The sequence below is a fragment of the Coenobita brevimanus genome, chromosome 97 (genome assembly GCF_032717465.1).
Source record: "Coenobita brevimanus isolate Jiangsu-jjx chromosome 97, ASM3271746v2, whole genome shotgun sequence".
Classification (NCBI taxonomy): domain Eukaryota; kingdom Metazoa; phylum Arthropoda; class Malacostraca; order Decapoda; family Coenobitidae; genus Coenobita; species Coenobita brevimanus.
This window is the reverse complement of record NC_137050.1, coordinates 29,918,587-29,932,839: the sequence shown is the minus strand read 5'-3', so window position 1 is coordinate 29,932,839 and position 14,253 is coordinate 29,918,587.

The following is a 14,253-nucleotide window of genomic DNA, read 5'->3' as shown; positions in this document are numbered from 1 at the left end:
GTGAACAACTGTGCAGGGGTAAAGAAGGTACGGAGTCGGCTTAGCACACGTAATCTCTTGGAAGCAGATTTTACAAGAGATGTAATATGATCTTTCCAAGATGAGTCCCGAGTGAATGAAACCCCAAGCATGTTCAAGGATGATGCAGGATTAAGCTGAATATTATTAAAGATTAGTGGGTACTCCTGTGGAAGATTCTGTCGGGTTGATAGGTGTAAGAACTGAGTCTTTGATGCATTAAAAACAATTACCTTTACCCCAGTCGGAGATATGAGCCAAGTCAGACATTAGGTATTCCATAGCCTCATCCCTTGTTTGTTGAAGCAACTGCTGAGATGGACGTTGCGGGAACCGAATGGGAAGGTGAAGGGTGGAATCATTAGCGTATGAGTGGATAGGGTTAGATGTACAGCTTAGATGGTCATTGATGAATAAAGGAAGAGAGTAGGTGATAGGACAGAGTCCTGAGGAACACCACTGTTGATAGATCTAGGAGAAGTACGATGGCCGTCTACAACAGCAGCTATAGAACGACCAGAAAGGAAGCTAGAGATGAAGGCTCAGATAGAAGGTTAGAAACCGTAAGAGGGCAGTTTGGAAATTAAAGATATATGCCAGACTCGATCGAAAGCCTTTGAGATGTCAAGTGCAATGGCAAAGCTTTCACCAAAGTCCCGGAAGGAGGATGACCAGGAGTCTGAAAGGTAGGTGAGAAGCTCGCCAGTGGAGCGTCCCTGACGGAACCCATACTGACCAGACGATTTTCCTCAACGCTGGAGGGATTTTTCGAACTGGAGAGCTTAGAGACAACCATCATTAAATCCCCTACACTAATGGAGATCTTTGCAAGGTTGAATTAATTGATCTGTGACTGACTGCAGATAGTGTTGGTGTCAGTGTAGTGTTGGTGTCAGTGTAGTGCTGGTGTCAGTGTAGTGTTGGTGTCAGTGTAGTGTTGGTGTCAGTGTAGTGTTGGTGTCAGTGTAGTGTTGGTGTCAGTGTAGTGTTGGTGTCAGTGTAGTGTTGGTGTCAGTGTAGTGTTGGTGTCAGTGTAGTGTTGGTGTCAGTGTAGTGCTGGTGTCAGTGTAGTGCTGGTGTCAGTGTAGTGTTGGTGTCAGTGTAGTGTTGGTGTCAGTGTAGTGCTGGTGTCAGTGTAGTGTTGGTGTCAGTTTATCCTTTCTATATACGGGAAAACAAGAAGAAATCTAACTTTAGTGTTGGAGCCATATTTCTTAACACCTTTTTCTTATCGATTTATTTTGCAGCACCTTCCTCTAATATAGTATTCAAATGATAAAGGCAACAGAGCACGTAATGTTAAGGTGTACTACATAAATCGCTAAGGAAGAGGCGCTACGAAGTGTCCTGTGTAAGTGTAGGGTGTGGCGGGGATTGACATTAGTGGATCGCTTGCTTGATGTAGCTAAAGTGGAGAAATTTCTGCCTGATTCTTCCTGGTCAGCGATTCCCAGTGTCATTCACGGTACTAACCCTTTTGGTCCAGTGTCGGATTTTTCATGCCATTCTTCCTGGCTTAAGACAATTTTATTCGGTGTGAGTGCCATCTTTAGACGAGCTAAGTCAGAATTAGGATTTTTTTTTTCTTTTTTGGGGGAGTTACTTATAGACTTGGTTGACCCCTTACTTCTATGGATCCTGAGGTAAAGAAAATCGTCTGGAGGTAGGAATATGAAAAGAAAGGGAATATTCATCATCGGGCTGAATGGGGTTGGTGTTGAAATATTGACTCTCGTTCCCTCAATGCCATCCATCTAGTGAATTGTTCTGTACTTGTTTGCTTGCTTGTTCCAGACGATTTTGCTCAGCTTAGGAAAGATCTCTGGCACTCATGGGGTTAAGTAAATCTGTGTCTAATCTCTCCAGAGTAAAAAGTTTTCCCTTAGCAGAGTGAAAACTAATGTAGGTTGAAATATAAAGAAAAAGGAATGCGTTATCATCGTGAAGGGATTTATACAAGTTAGGGGTCTGCATTGATATCAGAATGCCATTGTATTTGATCCGGAAGTTTTGGGCAACACCCTCATCATCATTATCATCGTCACTCAGTATCACGTGTAAGGGTGAGGATAAGCAGTAGGCTGTTTGATCGCAAGACATAATTTACAAGAAAGGGAGAGCTCGTGGTACGTGCTGTCCTCCTTGGTCGTGGGAGTTACAGGGCTATTTGTAACGTAGGTTCTGTATTTTTCTTTAAAAGGTGATCGCGTCACTAATCGCTGTATATGTGTTGTTTACTGGTTTATTGGTGCTAGAAAGGGATGCCTTTACGTGGTGACACCAATACAACTGGATGGCCCCACTGCCCGCCAATACACACGTCCCTGAGTTCCCTCCCTATCCCCCAAAAGGAGGAGGATGGACTGCAGGCGACAGGCGACTTTGGCATGCAGGCCATCGAGTTCATGCCCGGATGATGTAGGATGACAAGTATTTACTACTACTACTAATGCTGCTACTACTGATAATGATAATAATAATAATAATAATAATAGTAGTAGTAGTAGTATGCAGAGTAAGGTATTTCTGGTGTGTTTTTCAAGGGCCATCTCCCCTCTCCGATTCTCCCACCCTTCCCCTCCAACCCCTCCACTTCTCGGTTCTGTGCCCCTACCTCCCTCAGACACCCCCACCCCCTTCCTCTTCGGGTCTCCTTCCCCTGCATTCTCACCTTCTTCGGTCCTCTCCCTCTCCTACAACCCCTCTCCCTATCCCTCCCCCCGCCAAACCCACATGCGCTACCCTGTCCCTCCATTACCCTCACACCTTTACCCTCCACACACACACACACACACACACACACACACACACACACACACACACACACACACACACACACACACACACACACACACACACACACACACACACACACACACACACACACACACACACACACACCAGAGTGAGAAGAAACAGCCATTAGAGTGTATATTAGCGAATTCTCGTCACGCTACACATGACCATATCGCCACACTGTTTTTTCGTGACTCTTGCACTTGTGGTACGAGAGAGAGAGAGAGAGAGAGAGAGAGAGAGTTTCTGCATCACATTAAATCCTGAATATACAGCGTGATTCACTTACTTTTGTGGTCCTAACAGTTTCAGTATTTTCATTACTCATAGACCGATCTCAGTAAATTTTGGCCATTATTTTGTTACATTCCAGTACAAATTGTTCATGGTTATATTAAATTTAAAAGCGATGTCACCCAGCATTAAGGCAGAATTGTACCCTGTGTTCCAAGCTAACGAATTTTGGGTGTAACTTAACCATTTGGAGGGCTTCATTCTCCTTCATAGTGTTTTTCTTTTTCTCAGGTAATTAAAATGGGCAGGGAATCGTTTTTCAATATTTCTCTCAAGGTAGCCTCACATCCAGGGAAAAAAATCTTGCGTATCATCAGGAGAGTTAAAAAGTCCCCCCATCTTTATTCGGTGAGGGAGTATAATTTCGTTTTTTGCGTGTGTCTGAAACCTTACGTCGGAGAGTTCCTTAAATGCGCTATATGACTGACAAAGACTTAAGTGCAGAGTTTCGTTTAAATAGTTTTATGGATGGCTTTATTTGGGAGTCATGGATCGTCTTGAATTACGATATTGATTGAATGAAATACTGTAGGTAGGGCATTGAGAGGTAAAGGGAAAAAGTTAGATTTAAAGTAAGACATATTCTAAACCATCATCATCATCATCATCATCATCAACATCATCATCAACATCATCATCACCTCTTTTACCACTCAAGGATGGAGATGAGGCAAGGTCCAGAAAGCAAGAAAAGAGAAACATAAACGATAGGGGGAAAACTATAGCAACAGCACGTCCATCGAAGTGAGCCACACACTCATTCACTCACCATTCAAGTCCCCGGAATCCTAGCTACATCTCACAGGCATAACTTTCCACGTGAGATATTGGCTATTACCCCTTCAGTCCATTTACGTCTTTCTTCATATTATCAGCCTCACCGAACGAATTTATAGAGTTCAGAAATTCATGAAGGAGTTAGAGTTAGCTTTCCCTGTCCCTGTGAAAGCTGTGGGACTCTCCTAAGCTGTCTAATAGCCGTGTTTGACAGGAAGAAGAGGATGATTACGACGTCCGCAGGCTGAAGTGGTTAAAGCCCTGAAAGAAAAAAAAATCCCACAGGCAAGTAATATATACATGTAGTGTGTGTGTGTGTGTGTGTGTGTGTGTGTGTGTGTGTGTGTGTGTGTGTGTGTGTGTGTGTGTGTGTGTGTGTGTGTAAGCCAGTTCAGTAATTAAGCAGTTACAGAGACACGTTTAATCCTGGCGCTGTGTTGACCATACAGGTGTTTGCTAGGTACACACACACACACACACACACACACACACAGAGCTGGGTGTAAGAGAGTGAGGGGGGGAGGGAGGGGGAGGTGAGGAGGGAGGTAAAGGAACCGTAGCGTGAGGAAGGTTGTGGTAGGGGGAGGGGGAGGGGGAGGGGGAGGGAAACAGTGGGGGGGAGGGAAAGAGGATGGGGGGAGTGAGAGGGAGACGCAAACTAACCGTAACATTAGGAAGTGGAGGGGGAGGAGGGGGGAGGGGGAGGGAGGGAAGGAGGAAAGAAAAGAGGAATGAGGAAGGAGGGAAATGGAAGTGAGGAAGGGGGAAAGAGAAGAGATAAAGCGAGGGGAAGAGAAAAGGGGAAGAGAGAGAAAAAGGGGAAGGGAAGCAGAGGAGGGGAGGAGGAAGGAGAAAGAATGGATAATGAGGAAGAGAGAAAAATAGTGGAGATGGGAAAGTAGGAGGGGGGAGAGAAGGAGGGGGGAAGAGAAGGAGAGAGGAAGGAAGGGAGGGAGGAAAAGAGAGGGAGAATAGTAAGGAAGGAGAGGGAAGTGAAGAAGGGGAGGAGAAAAGGGGGAGGGAGGGGAGGATACGAAGAGAGAGAGAGTCTTGTTACGATGTTTCTGTTATATTGCCTGTTTCACACACACACACACACACACACACACACACACACACACACACACACACACACACACACACACACACACACACACATCCTCCTTATTCCTGTTTTTCAGATGATTTTCTTCTCTCTCTCTCTCTCTCTCTCTCTCTCTCTCTCTCTCTCTCTCTCTCTCTCTCTCTCTCTCTTTATTGTTTGTTGCCTATCTTTCTTGTCCCCTATTTTCTCCTTTCTCTCCTCTCTTTTTTTTTCTCTTCCTGCCTCTCCTCCTCCCCTCTTTCTCCCCCTCTTCTCTTATCCCTTCCCCCCCCTTTCTTTCCCTTCTTCGTTTCCCCTCCCTTTCTTCCTTCCTCCACTCTCTTTCCCCTCCTCTGTCCTCTCCTTCTTCCATACTTCTCCCCTTTCTTCTTCCTCTTCTCTCTCACTTTCCTCAGTAGCTCCTCCTCCTCCTCCCCCTCCTCCTCCTCCTCCTCCTCCTCCTCCTCCTCCTCCTCCTCCTCCTCCTCCTCCTCTCATTCCACACCTCTGTTTTAGTGGATATTTATGCTTAATTTCTGACATTCCCGTGAAATTTCCCGCCAGGAGTATTATGTTAGTGTTTTTGTCATTTTTTTTTCTTTTTTGCTCGTATTCGAGACCCTCCACCCCCCCCCTCTCTCTCTCTCTCTCTCTCTCTCTCTCTCTCTCACACACACACACACACACACACATATATATCTCCCTGCCTATCCCCGGAAAGGAGGATGGTGGACTGCTGGAGATGGATAGTTTCAGCCTGCAGTCCACCAGGTTCACGTTCAGATGAGCCTGGGGTTGCAACTACTACCACTACTACTACTAACTACTACTACTACTAACTACTACTACTACTACTACAACTAACCACTTCTCTCCGTTGACTCTCTTTTATTTGCCTTTTTCGTGCTGCCTCCAGACGGCCTAGAGATACAGATTATTATTATTATTATTATTATTATTATTATTATTATTATTTTAAAGAGAAGATTCATACAGCCTCAGTTACCTCTTCAAGTCCTCGGTCGGAAGGGGTTGTGGCCGAATTATCATGTAGGGACCTCTCTCTCTCTCTCTCTCTCTCCTAATCACCGTCATCATCATCATCATCATTCCTTTCCTCCCTTTTCTATCCTTTTCTTGTTCCCTCTCCCTCATTTTCTCACTCCCTCCTCTCTTCCCTCCCCCCTCTCCCTTCCCTCCCTCGTTGTTTACATGTCCCAGATGATGTGGGTGGAGGGGGGAGGAGGGAGGGGAGTGAGGGGGAGGGAGGGAGAGGGGGGGAGGAAGGGAGGGAAGGGAGAGAGAGGGGGAGGCGTGGGAACTCTTTTGATGCCTCCTCCCTTCTTCCCTCCCTCCCTTTATTCCTCCCTCCCTCTCCCACCCCCTCCTGTCTCTCTCTCTCTCTCTCCCTCTCTTTCTTTCTTTCTTTCCAGTTCACTCTTCACCACTCTCAGTCTGCTTTTCATTTGCCATTGCAGTCTCTCTCTCTCTCTCTCTCTCTCTCTCTCTCTCTCTCTCTCTCTCTCTCTCTCAAGGGTAACCACGTCACATTTTAGATTATTCTGGCTCTCTCTTTCATCTTAGAAGAGAGACAGCAAACTAGATGGGTTAGATATACAGCCTTCATTACCCCTTTCATTACTAGCAACTCTCCTAAGCTGAAAACGCAACAGTAAGAAAAACAAAATGAAAAGAAAATCGTAGTGAAGGGGTTAATAGGCTGTTAGTTTCGGGGGTTATGCATTCCTTCGTTTTGTTTGTTTGTTTTTGTGTTGGGTGATTTGTCCACTACATATCTCAAAGGCTGTGGACATTTATCAGTGACATGTTGTGGATACGTGAGTCATGGGCCAAGGAAGAGTGGGTTAAATTTTGGTGGGTGATTGAGCTGTCTTGTATAGGCGCTGGTGGAGGTATGTACCCTCTGAGTCCTCTTTAGTTTATATATGTATCTTCTTCGAGAGGACACTGCTTTGCCGTGGCGAAGGCTTTTGTGCATCCCATTGGTCAGTGGAGCTCTACTGTCAAGGGAGGTTCACTGTTAGGGATCAGCCGAGAAGTATTCCCCTCGTAAGAGTTGCCTGGGCCAGCTTTGCGAGGTTCCGACTCAAACCTCCTTTCTTAACCACTATGCTATACCCTGTTTGATTGACCTGTGCAGCTGAGGTGTATGGGGCGAGTAGGGTGTGTTTGATTCACGGCTGCTGGTTGGCCGCCGATGATGTAAATCTACAACTCTTATTTTAACACATACATATTTATATTTTTGAATTCCCTGCAATACAAGCAACCAGTTTTAATATGGAATAATTTCCGAAGCTAAAGAGGTCAAAATTAGCTTTAAAAGCTTAATGTTATCAAAGGAAATTAAAGTTGATTATAAAGTTTTCTATTTGATGAGTGAGGTTTGAAGTAAATTATCCACCCACGGTGTACACCCACGTCCGCATGTTGCACTGCATACACCCACGGTGTACACCTACGTCCGTATGTGTCACTACCATACATGCCTGCATTTACTTCAGTGACATCATCGGCGGCCAATCAGCAGCCGCGAATCAAACACCGTACTAGCCCCATACATCTAAGGTGCACAGGTCAATCAAATAGACTATGCCATGGCCTTAGTACCCAGCAGCAGTGGGGCAGCTGATCATGGCGGGGGTCAGACCTCTTCCAAAGCAAAGGATGCTACAAAATATCTCTGGAGGAGGAACGCTAGCCGCCTTTGGCAGTTTAATCTTGGAACATACTACGTCCAAACTCTTACCTGTCTTGTTCTTGTAGTTTAGTCACAGGTGGAGGAGCTGCCTGGCGTGGGCCGGCTGGTCTGCTGCAGTTATCCTCTCTTCTTATGTTTGTACGTTTGTGAAGCTAACTTAGCTATTCTTCTTGGAGAACTGAGATGTGTACATCTGGATATCTTTGGTCTTAGCGAGGTCAGAAGACCAGGTGAGATATTCATAGAATTGCCTGATGGTCACATACTGTGCTACAGAGGCAAACAAGAAAAGAAGGAACAGGGTCAACAAATATTTAATTGGTAACATTGAATAAATCTTTAGAATAAATGTTAGAGCAGGTGGCCTAATAACATAACTGAAGAGAAACAAGACGAAGTTAATCCAAGACTGTGCCCCAACATCAGCTTGTGATGAAGGAGAACAGTTTTATGAAGATGTACAGGAAACAGTAACTTAGCACAAAACCCAGTATACGTCTGTGATGCGAAACTTTAATGTAAAACGAGGCAAGAAAATTGGCAGGTGAGATTGCAGCAAGATATTGAGAGATGGGTATCCTGAATGCAAGATGCAGTGAAGAGATTATTTCAAGAGAAAGTAGGAAGCAGACTTGAACCAAACGGTTAAACAAAAATGAAATAGATTTCATCCTCACTAACAAATCTCATGCCAATATACTGAAAAATATAACTACACTGAACAGAAGAAATGTAGGAAGTGACCACAGAATGGTGGAAAGTCACGTAATACTTGATACCAGAATAGAGGGAGGGGGTGATCCGAGGGAGACGGCCAAGGCTTGTAGCAGTGAGGGGGAAAGCAGCAGATTTCAACTTGTTAGTTCAGAACAGCTTCTCACGGTTGATAGATGAAGTAAATACCACCACAGAGCAAATGACTGACACCAGCACGAGAGTCTCATGTGAAGCAGTTCAAGAAATAGGAGATAGGAAACACCGACACAACAAGTGGGAGGGGGAGGCCGAGGATGAGGTGGAGGGACGGAGTGAAGAGGTATGTGAGAGAGGTGGGGGGGAGATGAGCTAGGAGCAGGGCAGTGAAATGGCGGGGGACAGGGCGACATGGAGGCGATTTGTTTGTGGCCACTCCTTACGGGATTCAGGCGTCTGGCAATAGATAGACAAAGAAACATCTGAAATAGTTGTGGTGAACTGTTTGTCTTTGATGGTTATGCAGTGGTGTTATTAGAACGGTTGTGGTCATTTGATAGTAGTAATGGTTGTAGATGTGACTGTGGTGGCAATTTTTTGTGAATAGTATCTGTTGTGGTGATAGTGATTGTTGTACGGTAGTGGTGATGTTGGTATGGTAGTTGCAGCTGTGGTGGTTTAGATGGTTTTTATTGCTGTAGTTACCTCCGCCAATGAAGCTGGAAGAAGTCATGTATCACCTGTGTCTGTCTTTGTTTGTGTATTCAGAGATCTTAAAAAGTTGTGGGATTTCAATTAAATTTGGAGGATAGGAGGGCAGTGGGTCAAGAAAATTTATTAGATTTTGAGTTGGCTTCGGATCCGGATATAGGAAATCCTGTATTGAGTGACGTTGGCGGAGGTATGCACACTTAGAAATCATGTAACCGGACAGATCAAGACCGTAGATCTGATTGACTATATGAGACAAAATATTGGTCTGGTAGGAAGGGGGAATTACAGCAGTAATAGTGAATTTTATTGGAGTTGGCGGAAGTATGCTCTCTAGTCGAACCTGTATTTCGTTGTTTATGATGAAAGACTTGACCTTTAGCTGTGACCTTGACTCCTGACTGATTGTTCTCAAAATGGAATCCCTGTGTCCTTGCCTTATCCAGAACCCTTCTTCAAAGTTTGGTCCAACTCGGATAAAAACTGTTGAATTTGACCATGTCATGTGACCTTGACCTATGAGTTATTGTTTTAAAAAAGACTTGGTCACCCCCTTGGTTGATCCTCAATACTTCCACCAAGTTTGGTCGAAAGCAGAAGAGAACTGTTTTGGCAATTATGTTCATACACAGACATACGTCCTGCCATGTGACGACCTCTTTATTTTCTTTCAGAACCGAGTCGCTTCGTTCGTGCCACAAAACTTGCCTCGTATCTGGTGAGTGCTGTTATTTTTCTTCTTGCTGTATCCAGACGGTTTTATTCCCCTAACGATAGATTTTATTTTGAATTGAAGGGGTTAGGTACAGCCTGGGAAAAGCCCACTTTATTACGAGTATCGCCTTTTCCTCGCCTTTTCCGAAGCTTAATAAAATCGCATAGCGGCAGTAACAGTAAGCTATGCAAAATTATTTCACCCGGATTCATTCGTTTAAAAATCGTCCGTTCTTTCGTTTTGTCCGCCCGAGTCCGTCCGTTTACGCCAACCTCTTCACCAAGTCCCAAGTAGGTCTAGCTGGACACTTAACTTTGAGAGGCCTCCCGTTCCCTGAGGAAAATCGTCTGTCGGTGGGGTAAGACTGTAAGAAGACGCCATGGCACTGGTGAGGTTAGCCCCCTGCAGTCAGAGGTGAGTCAGAATTTTATCCAACTTTTATCCGATTGAAACAAAACTTAATTGAAGGGGTTTAAGGTATATAAAGGAGGAAGAGGTTTTACTTCGGTCACAGGACTTAATCACGTTTTCGAGCTTATAACTACAACGGTTTTTATTCTATTTGGGTCGAACTTCGTGGATATACAGAGGGTCAAGCATGGATGAAGATATTAATTTTTCAGAACAGCTGGTCAAAGGTCACGGTCGAAGGGCAAGGTCAAATATTCGGCCCTTAGAGCATTTGTTTGGCGAGTGGGTTGCGTTCTCTGCCTGTTGCTTCTTGGCTTGTGTGCATTTTCTTTATTTATTCCTATCTATTTTATGCATTTCCTTTCATTTTTCCTGTCTTTGTCTCTCTTTCTTCATCTTCACATCTTTCCCGTTACCTTCATCTGCTCTTCTTAACTTTCAGGCGATGTTTTGTTAATGTTTTTATTTTACTTTTGTTACCTATGTCTCTCTTCTTCTCTTCAACATCTTCACATGTTTTCAATTTCTTTCTCTTCCTCTTTAATTTTCTTTTATTACATCTGTGCTTCAACTCTCTCTCTCTCTCTCTCTCTCTCTCTCTCTCTCTCTCTCTCTCTCTCTCTCGTATACAGAGTACACAAGCACCAAAGATTTCCGAATGTCGTGTCCTTCCTCCCTCTCCACCCTCTTCTCTTCCCTCCCTCCCTCCTTTCCTCCCCACTCCTCCCCCTCTTCCTTTTGCTTCCCATCTCCTCCCTTTCTCCCCATTCTCCTCCCCCACTTCTTTCCTCCCACTTCCCTTCCTCCCTCCTCTCCTCCCTTCCATTCTCCTTCACTTCCCCCTCCCCATTCCTCCCCTCCGTTTTTTTCTCTTCCACTTATGCTCCCACTCCCACCTCTCTTTGTCTCACTCCCTTCTCTCCCCACCTCTTCCTCCATACCATTAACTTTTCCCCTCCCTTTACTCCCCTTCCTCCCTCTTTTGATCCTTCCCTGCACTTTTCTTCCCCTTCCTCTCCCCTTCCCCCCCTCTTCTTCCCTTTACTGTCCCTTTCATAGTTCCTTCTCTGTCTCCACTCCCCCGTCCTCCTTCCCTCCCCCTTACATCCCTCTGCTGTCCCTCCCCCTCCCCCTCCCCCTACACTTCCCACACCCCCGTCGGTATAGTACGCTTGTACCCAACATCCTACATGCGCTCATTCAAACACTCACAGCCGTACACACACACACACACACACACACACACACACACACACACACACACACACACACACAGAGTAGAGAAAGAGAGGGAGAGAGAGAGAGAGAGAGAGAATTAGTGTGCTGTCATAGTACAATCTTTCACTTTCGTCGTAGATTAATACTAAATTACACAAAGTACAGTACATACTATAATGCTAGCCATGTGTCTGTCTGTCAGTGTCTGTAGCGCAGCCGAAACGGGAGAAAAGACAGCGATGAAACTTGTCAGGATGGTTGCAGATGGATCACAGATGGTTCCCCTTTAGTTTCATGTCGATCTATATTACCTAAAGGGGTATTTTGGCGCCTGGTAATAAGTTGTCCCCATCGGCTCAGCATTAGCGAGGGGTTTTCGGCGTCAAAGCAGCTGTTCCTTGGTGTGTAGCAGCGTGAGGCGTGGTTGAAAAGCGACCCTCATTTCAACATTCCTGAGCACAATTTATCATCGTCATCAATATACAGTTCTGCGTACAGTGGTGCATAACTTATTGCAAACATGCTTGGATTTTGAGTCAGTCAGGTGTAACTGAAATAACTCCAGCAGGTGTGGGAAACGAATCGCGAAATACTAGTTATCATCAACACATAATAACGACACCTGAAATTTATGTATATGAATCTGATTTGGCACTCTCGGCACCGGTGCTGTGTTGCGTATTTGGCTGTGTAAACGGATTCCTCATTTTATTCAGCCGTTCTGTTGCAGTTGCGAGATGATTCAGACTAAACCCGTGTAGCGGAAACGTCAGTCTAAATCCGTCTTTTCTGTTCAGTCGATGCCATGCTGCAGACGACTCAGATTCGAGTGCTAAAGCCGAGAGCCGTTCGCAGGAGCAAGTACCATAGGGCCACTACGCACTTGTGTAATCTTACATACATACATACATATATACATCATTCATTCATGCATACATGTCCGCATGCATGCCTGCATGCATACACATACAGAACGTACATTACATATATTCAGACATGAATGGAAACATATATTCCCGATACGAATAAAGTTATTCAGCCATTTATTAATTTGTACGGTAACACCATTGAGAAAGAGAGAGAGAGAGAGAGAGTATAGGGGTGTAAGAGGAAGAAGAGAGGGTGGGACTGAGGGAGCATGGGAGAGGGAAGGGTGAGGGCAGGGGATGGGGGGTAGTGGGTACTGTCTGGGAAGGAAGGAGGGAGAGTGGCAGGGTACTGAGTGTGAGGGAGGGAGGGTACTGTCTGGATGTAGAGGGGGAGGGAGGGAGAGAGAGGGAGGATGCTGTCCGGGTGAAGGGAAGGAAGGGAGGGAAAAGGGGTACTGTTTGGGGGTGAGGGAGAGAAGAAGGGAGGGTACTCTTTGGGTGTAAGGGAGGAAGGGATGGAGGGTACTGTCTGGGTATAAGGGAGGTTGGGAGGGAGGGTACTGTCTGGATGTAGAGGGGGAGGGAGGGAGGGAGGGAGGATACTGTCCGGGTGTAGGGAAGGGAGGGAGGGAGGGTACTGTTTGGGTGTGAGGGAGAGAGGAAGGGAGGGTACTCTGGGTGTAAGGGAGGGAGGGAGGGTACTGTCTGGGTGGGAGGGAGGAAGGGAGGGTACTGTCTGGGTGGGAGGATGGGAGGGAGGGTACTGTCTGGGTGGGAGGGAGAGTACTGTCTGGGTGGGAGGGAGGGTACTGTCTGGGTGTAAGGGGGGGAGGGAGGAAGGGAGGGTACTGTCGGGGTGTAAGGGAGGGAGGGAGGGAGGGAGGAAGGGTACTGTGTGGGGTAAAGGGAGAGAGGGAGGAACGGAGAGTACTATCTGTGTATGAAGGAGTATTATATAGTGAAGATACACACACACACACACACACATAGATAGATATAATCCTAACTTTGTTTCCCAGAGAAAGAATGAAAAGAAAAGTGTGATAGAGAACTAAACAACAGCATGTCGAGTGACGTGGGCTACTATTCACATTGTTATATATATATATATATATATATATATATATATATATACGGTGTATATCATGCCCCGTAAATAGGGCTTCAGTAGATGCTGGTGTGGCAGTGTGTTATGTGTTCATGGGATGGCTCAGTCGTCCAGTGTGGGCGTTGTTTTGGCAGTGTTAGTAAGGAATAAATAAATATTGCTGGATGAACACTGGTAAGGACTATGCCATTCCCACAGCACATTAAAAATCCCCCGTGGAAGTAGAAGAGGAGCGTTTATGTATGAACCAGCCTGTGTACTGAGAGGGTGAAATGTACAGCCACGGTGCAAAGTACAAAGAACAGCACACAGCAGCACACCTGGTGGCCCTTGCCAGGCTCTTGGGTATTAAGTAGATTATAACTATCAGAACTATTCTATAAGTTACAGACTAGGATAGAAAAGCAGAGAGAGAGAGAGAGAGCAAGGGAGGGAGGGAGGGAGGGAGAGTACTGTTTGGGAGAGGGAGGGAGGGAGTGCGAGGCCTTGTGAAGGGTGGTCAGGAATTTCATTTGTCTCTCACACGCCCTCTCTCTCTCTCTCTCTCTCTCTCTCTCTCTCTCTCTCTCTCTCTCTCTCTCTCTCAAGCCTATTATTTTTCCCCCTTCCCTCTTTCCTCCCTTTCTCTACTGTATTCCCTCTCTGTCTCCCTTTCTCTGACTCTCCCTTCCTCTATTCCATCCTCTCCCTTCCCTCCCTCTCCTCACTACTGTTTTCTCTCCCTCTCTTCCCCCTCCCTCCCTCCCTCCCTCCCTCCCTTTCTCCTTCCACTCTCCCTCCCTTCCTCCATGCCACATTCCTGCTCTCTCTCCCTCCCCTCCCTTTACTCTAGTCTCC